Genomic DNA, 9,533 nt, shown 5'->3' with positions numbered 1-9,533 from the left:
ATGTATGTGTGTGTGTGTATGTATTTATTTGTTTACAGGTTGTTTTCTTTCCTTTCCCCAGTAGACTATAAATTCTTTAAGGGCAGGCACTATTTTTGCTTTATATCACTAGAATCTAGCCTCATGCATGGTATGTAGTCAGTGATTAAAATTATTAACTGAATTAAATTAAATTACTTTAAAGTTGAGAAGACAAAGTATACCCTGGAGTTGCAATTCCATCTATAAAATGAATATAATAAAACTGTAATTCCTACATGCTTATAGGATTACAGATTTGGAGCTGGAAGAGACCTCAGAGGAAATGGTACATATCCCCTCCCACTACCACCATTCTTACATTTTTATACGTAAGGAAAGTGAGACATGGAAAAATTATGACTTGTCCAGGGAAACAGAAGTAATAAGTATTTGAGGGAGGATTTGACCCTAGGTCTTCACTCCAGGTCAAGGTCTTTATTCAGTATGTCATGATACCTTACAAGGTAACTGAAAGGATCAAATGAGATAATATAAAGTACTATATAAATTTCAGCAACAACAAAAATACTAAGTTTATCGATATTTTTAATGCAACCAGTCTAAACTGTTAATGGCCCCAAGGACTCTAAGCACTTCCTCCTTCCCCTCTCAAGGATGCTCAAGTTGTTTTTAAGTCACTCATCTAAAGGGCCAGGTTCTTTTCTTCTCTTTATGTCTTTATGCCCTCTCTTCAGAACCCAAAGGAAAATCACTTAAAACTTAGATTAGGGGGGCGGCTAGGTGGCTCAGTGGATAGAGCACCAGCCCTGGAGTGAGGAGGACCTCAGTTCAAGTCTGACCTCAGACACTTAATAATTGCCTAGCTGTGTGACCTTGGGCCTTAACCCCATTGCCTTAAATAAAAAAAAAATTTTTAAACCACCTTAGATTTGGGCCTGTAAAAAGGTAACAATGTAAATCGTGTAGCAGACAATTATTATTTCCTTCACATAAAAGAAATGCCGAGTCCACAAGACTCACAAATGCAAGTTGGTAAAAAATTGGCAAAAAATGTAAACAATTAAGAAGGAACCTAGAGGTTGGTACTTAAAATACCAAAACATAAGCCAGTTTATGAGACTGTTGGATTAGAGTTTGACTATTGCCTTGGCTCTTCATTTTCCAAACAATTTCTTCCAGATCCATGTCTTCTCACAAGTCAGGGCAGGGTCCAGACTTCTCCTGTCAGTGGTCATCTTCTCCGGGAACTATTGTAGTAGCTCCCAAAGTGTAGCCAACTTCACCTAAGGAACCTAGGAACAACCAGATTTAAGGTAGGCAGTCTTGAAAAGTCCATCTTTCAGGATTAATGTTACACTCAGGGAAAGAAATAACGTGGCAGAAGAGTCAACCAGAGACCCAAACCCACAGTCAACTAGTAAACTTCTCTTCCAGCTAGCAAATGAAAGCAATGCCTAATCTTTCCTTCCCTACCCAACAGAGAATCCCAAAGAGAAAAAGTTATTTCCTACATGCTCTGGAGAGAAAGAGAAAGAACAATCGGAGTAGAGTTGCTCCTTTTAAAGTCTATTGAACAAGTGGTTCTTCCTAGCTCAATTCCCAGGCTTATCTTTACTTGATGCCATTCCCTGCCCTACAGCCACCATGGAGGTCAATAGCTGTGTCATTCCAAAGGGTTGAGTCTTTTGGAATTGAGTTGCTTATATCCCAGAAAGTTATTAGAGGAACTCAGAACATGCTTCATGGAATATACTCTAGCCAGAAAACTTTAGGGAGGGACTTCCCCTAGTTACACCCATTACTTTCACATTTTTTTTTTTTGGCCCTATTTTGTTTGGATCTGTGATCTCATTAGCATAGGGAACTCCCAAAGAATGTCCTCTGCCACTTTTAGTCACACAGCTGCCTGGGAGCATTTTACTTATTAATAGTGAAACTCTGTGTACCAGATAGAAAACACAGTTGTAGACCTACTGTGCATAGTAATATAGTGGTTTTTTGCAGGTCTATGTGAGTTATGGTGTTCCACTCTACCCCAACTTCTACCTGCTTCCTGCTACTTCAAGAAATTAATTCTCCCATTCACTTACTCCCCACCACCACCACTCCCAGGAAACTTTAGAGGGAAGGAAAGATTAGGCATTGCTTCCATCTCAAATATTGCTAATTCAATTCAACAAACATTTTCTTTTTAAGTTCCAGTTATAGGTGAGGTACTTTTAGTCCTGGAGATCCAATGTTGAAAAGTAAAACAGTTCCTGCTCTCAGGAAGCATACAATTTAATTAAGGGACAAAAATAAGTTAATAAAAGGTAGAAAATGATAGGAGCCAGGGAGAGATATCATGAAATGCTCTAAGAAAATTTGTGGTGACTAAATCTAGTTTTTATAGTCCTCTACTACAAAAATAAAAGTCTACATGACATCAATTGTTATAAAAGTTAGATATTTCAGAATACAAATATCTATTGCTGCTGTTTGTCCCTTATTCTTAAAGAGGACCATGACATCAGGAAGGTGATACCCTGATATGTAAGTGAACTGGATTTAAGTGAGAGAGGGCTGAGCAAAGTCATTAACTTCATTTTCTTCTCTGAAACCATCCAGGTCCAATGGCCAGATAAGGATTGACATGACTGGAGATGACCATGGATGTCTTAACCTTTTAAAGCTAAGGTCTTAAGTCTCAAATTTAATAATTAAGGCAGGTAGGGAAAAAAATGAAGCAAAGAATGACCTCTTTTGTGGTAAAAAAAAAATTGGAGGGGAAACTCTCAAGATTTCTGGCAAAACTAGAAATGATTGTTACTTTCACTCTGAGTCAGTCAGGGTCCCACTTGGTCATTGTTTGCTGATCCATATCTGGCCATAGGACTCAGATGGCTCAAGAGGAAAAAGTGAGGCTGATGATTTTGCACAATTCTCCCTTACTTAAATTTAATTCACTTGTATATTATGGCATGACTTCCCTGACTTCGTGGTCCTCTTCCAGAATGAAGCACATACAACAATCTAAGGGAATAGTTGCCCCACTGCTTCAGTTGAGTAATAGCTCTCTTTTTCTTCTTTCCTTCCTTCTTCCCTCACTCCCACCTTCCCTCTTTATTTTTCTTTTTTCTTTCTTTCATTCTTCCTTCTTTTTCTTCTGCCCAAATAGGGTATCACACCCTTACTTGAAGGTGTTCTGCCCAAAGGAATGTAAATTTTGTTTGATGAAACCTGACAAGATATCTTGGAGTTTACCAACCCAAAATCACTCTGGCTCCCATTGATTAGTCATCCATAAGTCCCTGGCCAACCCTACTTGGTCATTCTTTAGGCCCTAATTGGCTCAGAGGGAATAATAATAATAATAATAATAATAATAATAATAATAATAATAATAATAATAATAATAATAAAAACCAGCTAGCACAATACAGAAAAAAGAATTGCGAGTTTCCTCCAACTTAAACTATCCTCACCTTCTTAAGAGAGATGGGAGAAAAAAAGATTTACATAGGAAGGACAGAGAGTTAGGTTATGATTGAAGAGGAAGTAATTTAGACTCTTAACAAGCAAAACTAACTAAGCTCCACATCTGTCTGCCCCATGGCCAAACCAAAGTCTTCCTAGAGCTTGCACATGTATTTGACAGCATTTCAAATATAGGAATTAATACTTACAGCTTTTGTTCTAAAAGAGTCAGGAAGAGAAAGGGAAAAACATTAACTCTCTCTAATCTCTCTCTACTCTTGAAAAATCCCTCTCATTTCAATAAAAACTTATTGTCACCTTTTCACTCAGTTAAATTTTCACACTGGATCCTTTTCAGAAAAAAAAAATTATATCAATATCAAAACTTTTCTTCCCAATTTATTACATTAATATTTTGGGGGGTTGTTCCTTTCCCCCTGATATCAGATTACCATATAAGACTTCATTTACCAGTAAGTGAAAACTCCTTAGATGGAATTAAATAATGTAAAAAGAAGGGAGCTATGAATTAACAGAAATTGTGTGCCAGACACTAGAGATACATTTTCCCTGATTGCGAGGATCTTCCATTCTTATAGGCAAATTCAACATATATAGTGGAGTGAAGGACTGGGAAGAGAGTTTTGGTCTAAATAGCTAGTGGGCTTTCTGGGGCAAGCAGATTGTTTTAACCTAAATAATAGTAATGGGTGGTATTGGTTTAAATATTGCTCCTAAACCTAGAGGAAGAGCTGAAATTGCAAAGAGGCCAGGGCAAAGTACATATCAAGATGTTCCTGCTGATAGTCTCTGGTATCCTGGTATATGACTACATGGGAGGTAAAGCAGGGTTTGGAGACTGTCATTCAATCAATAAAAATTTATTAAGTACTTACTAAGAGTCAGATATGGTGGAGATACAAATATAAAAAAGAAATACAGTCCCTGCCCTCAAGGAACTTACAGTCTAAGGGAGAGACAACACACAAAAAGAAGCTAAAAAGTAGGGGTGGTGTTATGTGGGGGAATCTATAGGGAAATCAATTTAGGAGGCCAATAGTCAGTAAAAATATATATATATATATATATATATATATATATATACTGATAAAATGCTGAAGCACATAAAAAGACAAAAGAGAATCTCTAGTCTCAAACTCTAATGAAGGGGACAAGTAAACAAATATGTACAAACAAGCTAAAATACATGATAAATAGGAAATCACTAAGAAAGGGAATGTTCCAGAATTAAAAGAAGATGGGATTTTGAGACTTAAATGAAGCCAGAGAACCTAGAAAGCAGCAACAAAAAAAAGGAGAAAGTTCCGGATAAGGTGGACTGCTAGAGAAAATGCCTGGCTATGAGAGGACTGTCTTGCTCATGGAACAACAAGAGAAGTCCATGATCATTGGATGAAAGAATACTTGGTGAGTAAAATGTAAGAGGATTGGAAAGATAGGAGAGTGCTAGGTCAGGAAGGTCTGAAAGTCTTTGAAAACCAGAGGATTTGTTTTTGATCCTGAAGGTGACGCTGGAATTTAATGAATGGGGGTGGGGGGTAGAGCTGGTATGATCAGACTCGTACTTCAGGAAAATCACTTTGGTGACTAAATGGAGGATAGATTGGAGAAGGGAGAGCCTTGAGACAGGCAGACCCACCAGGAGTTTACTTCAATAGTTCAGGTGTGAAGTGAGGAGAGCCTGCTCCAAAGTTTTGGCAGCATCAAAGGAGAGAAAGGAGCCTACTGGGGACATGTTGCAAAAGTAAAATTGGCCAGCTTTGAGGTTGAGTATGACTCCTGAGATATGACCCTGAGGCACTGGGAGGATGGTGTTATTCTCTACAGTATAAGGGAAATAAGGAGGTGGGGAGGATTTAGAGGGGGAAATAATAAGCTCTGTATGAGTTTAATAAGTCTACTGGGCATCCAGGTTGTGGTGTCTGAGAAGCCAGTAGAGATATGAGCCTAAAAGTCAGACAGGGTTTGGGTCAGGATAGGTAGATTTAAAAATTATCAGCATAAGGAGGGTAACAATTCTATGGAAATTGATGTGATCACCAAGTGAAGTAGTATAGAGGGAGAAGAGGTCCAAGATAAAACCCTGAGTTCTTATTAACAACAACAACAACAAAATAATAAAAATAAATAGCAGGGTATTTTCTCTACTTGAGGTATTCATAGTCTGACCCCCTAATTGCAGAAGGAAGTTAATCTTTGGATTGGTCCTAGTGAATGAGTAAAGAAAAACATTTAAATTGAAAGAAGATTCATATATACACATTAAGGTAGTATACTTCAAACATAGTAATGAGAGTTGAATTATGCTAAACTATACTATCAGAATTAATGATTGTAGTTTTTCAGCATATAACAGAAATGCAAAGCCATACAGGTAAAGACAAAAGGCAAGAAAAACACTCTTTTGTATGGGAAGAACAATATTAAACATAAAGTTCATAAAGGTTTTCATTCAAGACAGCTTTTGTCTTGTAGTAAGAAATAACCCACCATGCTGTTAATCTAAAAGACAGACCAAACAAGCTTAAGCAAGATTACTTCTAGCAATGTCTTTAACCCATAATTGTCAAAACAAAAGTAACTAGGTGGCACCAACACTCAGTCTTTATGATGATAGCAACCATACTCAAAATAAGCAGTTGGTGACTCATGGAAACCAGAGTAAAGCTTTGATCACAGTATTCAGCAGGAAGAATTGAACAAAAGGCAGGATTTGACTCAAATAGTTTAAGTTCCCTGCTTGCAAAAATCTAGGTTAATAAAACCATTTCATTTAAACACTCATTCTGCAGTGTCCATGGTGAGAAAATTTTTTTCTCAAAGGAAAAAAATAACATTTTAAATTTAGAGCAGATTATGGACAGGTTCTCCATCCCCAACACCCCAAGTGAAGATTTGGTCTAGATTGTCCAAAGTCCCATCTACCTCTAATATTCTGTGATCTCCTTTACTTTACTATTTTTTTTAAAATTTACTTGATATAGGATTGATTCCCTTTACCAATGAAGATACACATATACTCTGAAACTTATCTTCTTAGAGAAGGCAATGACAGGTTAAATGACTTGACCAAGATTTCATAGTCAGGATGTCAGAAGCATAACTTGAACCCAGGGATTCTTGATTCCAGGGACATTATCTATTTGCATTATTGATTTTCAATTACCGTTTTGTATTATAATGGATAGGATCAAACTGTGAATTGCAAGAATATATGTAAAGACATATAAAGTATACTTAAGAAAAATATGGGAAAAGAGTATAGTAGTAACTGGACTTTGTGATGTTTAATTAATAGTAACTAATTATAATTGGTAATTATACCAATTATAACAAGAATATGTTGATGACTTAAAATATATTTTAAAAAAGAGTTCGTACTAAAAATAATCACTTTTCTCAAATAAGAAAGACTTGGGATCCAGTTCCATTCATTTTAACTTATTTCATTTTAAGACATGATCTCAAAATTCAGTTCAATAAATATTATGTGTCTACTTGATCTAACCTGATCTACAGGACTCAAGCAGAAGGCAATGAGAAGAGTTCTTAACCCTAATCTTCCTGCTTATTTCTTTTTCCTTTCCTCTCCCATCAGGTTGAAGATGATTCTTCTTCCTTCTGCATGAGAGAACATGGAAAGACCTCATTTCCAATATTTAGTCTCACTCCTTCCTTTCTTCTTCTGAGTTTCCCCAGATGATTGCCACCATCACATTTGTCCTGGCTATTAACACTTGGATGAACAAGAATCCATCAACTATAATCCTTCTAGGAAAATAGGGGTCTAGCAGGCTTTACCAACTACCCTGTTGCTAATGTTCTCCAAATCTCCAGGCAATTTATTGATGAACCCTAAGGTCCTTTGCAGCTTGCCATCTTCAATGCTTCAAAGATCAGTACTTTCACAGGTGCAAGAAGATTGGAACTTCTCTATATCTTGGTAGACAGAGAATGTCATAGTCAAAAATATTCATCACAGGGCAGCTAGATGGTGCAGTGGATAGAGCACTAGCCCTGGAGTCAGGAGGACCCGAGTTCAAATTGGACCTCAGATATTTAATAATTACCTAGCTGTGTAGCCTTGGGAAAGTCACTTAACCCCATTGCCTTGCAAAAAAAATATTCACCACCAGCCTGTTGCTGAGTTTAGGAACACCCCTTTGTTCTAGGAGGCTTGTTCCAACAACTCTGCTACTGGGTAATTCGAATGAAAGAATAAAGCATTTATTAAATGCTTACTATATGCAAATCACTATGCTTAATGTTAGGGATACAAATAGAAAAAGAAGACAGTTCCTGCTCTTAAGGAGTTTACATTTTTTTTTTGCAAGGCAAATGGGGTTAAGTGGCTTGCCCAAGGCCACACAGCTAGGTAATTATTAAGTGTCTGAGACCGGATTTGAACCCAGGTACTCCTGACTCCAGGGCTGGTGCTTTATCCACTGTGCCACCTAGCCTCCCCAGGAGCTTACATTCTAATGAGTTCCAAGTCTAATGGAGAAAGTCCTGATTCTTAGAATACAGAGACAAAACAGATGTTACTTCTTTCATGCCATTTCCATTGATAAATGTCATATCAGTTGTGACGTTGAACCATTTGACAATGCCAAGGACTTTGGGAGTAAGAAATGTTCCTATTTGAGTGTTCAGTAACTACGGCTATAATACCTGCAGGAGCAGTTTCCAGGCTGCACCACTACAGGAGCTGTTTCTCAAAATGATGGCTGAGAGCACAAGTCTGGAGGCAATTGCTTTCCAAGACTCTTTGGTTTAAGGTCTTGAGTTTTCTCTATCAGGACTGGAGGGGAAATGGTGGTCAAGGTGGTGGTGATGACTGACTTGCCGGGCCACTCTCTTCTTCAAAGTGCTGTTGCTGCTTCAGTCAGGATGACTTGCCTTTAGGTGGCAGCTGATTGGCAATTGATGGTCTCTTCAAAGGAGTTGCTTCCCTGGATAATAGCTGTAAAGGCTAGATTAGAAGCAGGAATGCTAGTAGGTACGTTGCCAATCCTAAGGCTCTTCTGCTATTGGCTTCTCTGTCACTGCATCTCCAGTTTCCTAGATCACTGTATTGAGGTGTAGAATTACCTAAAATTGGAAACTTTGCTGGTTATACAGCATTGAATTACAGAATGTCTTAGATCATTTTAGAGACAAAAAGTGATGCTTTGGGAACATGAGCCAGTTACTTTGTCAAATCAAATAATCCTTTCTCAATGCTCATCCTGTTTCAGTCCTCTGTCATATTTCATATTGGCGCTCTTCTTGGAAAAGTTCTTCAGCCTTTATTTTCTTTTGGTTCTACAGTCTTTAACTACTCAATCTGTCTTCCTTGATTTCTTTTTCTTGTCAAATTTCTGTTCCTTCCCTAAATATAGAAATATCAAAGCTTATACAAGAATAATGGACTCTTCAGGCGAGAAATGTAGTAAGAACTCAGTCCAAACTAAGAGAGAGATGATCTCACCCCATGGAGGTCCACTTTCATCAGAGTCTAGGGCTGCAAGTTGTGGAGAGCAAAGAGACATGGTAGGGTCAGCTTCTTGTACACAGCTAAAGTCCCGAGTAGAATATTCCCTCTTAAAAGTTAAAATTCCTAGTGAAGTCCTCTCAGGGTCAAAAATCATTAAAACAGACAATTAATCTTAGACTATTCTTAGAAGAAAGAGGGAGATGGACCTTGCATTCCCAGCCAGGCACCCTCCCAATTCTGTTAGGGGGTTAATAGTGGACTATTTCCAGAAAGACCTTGAATTTTTAGTCACCTATATTCGATGATTAAACTGTGTTAACTAGGAAAACAATAGACTGTTCCCATCTTGCATTCCAAGGAAGCTCACAAGACTCCTCGTTATGATAAATACTGTTCCTAGATCTTGTATTACTTCAATAAGTTAAGTTATAATCCTGAAGGTTATTCTCACCATATGAATGGCAAGGTAATATTTTATAAAAACCTTTCATTCTTTTCTTTGTTGCTGGGGTAGATTTTCACAACTAGAATGTAAGTCTGAAGACTAATCAATGAGTCAACAGAGAGGGACGATAGGAAGGAGGAGGGGATCACATTA

The sequence above is a fragment of the Macrotis lagotis genome, chromosome 2 (genome assembly GCF_037893015.1).
Source record: "Macrotis lagotis isolate mMagLag1 chromosome 2, bilby.v1.9.chrom.fasta, whole genome shotgun sequence".
Taxonomy (NCBI): Eukaryota; Metazoa; Chordata; class Mammalia; order Peramelemorphia; family Peramelidae; genus Macrotis; species Macrotis lagotis.
Note: the sequence above shows the minus strand (reverse complement) of the source record.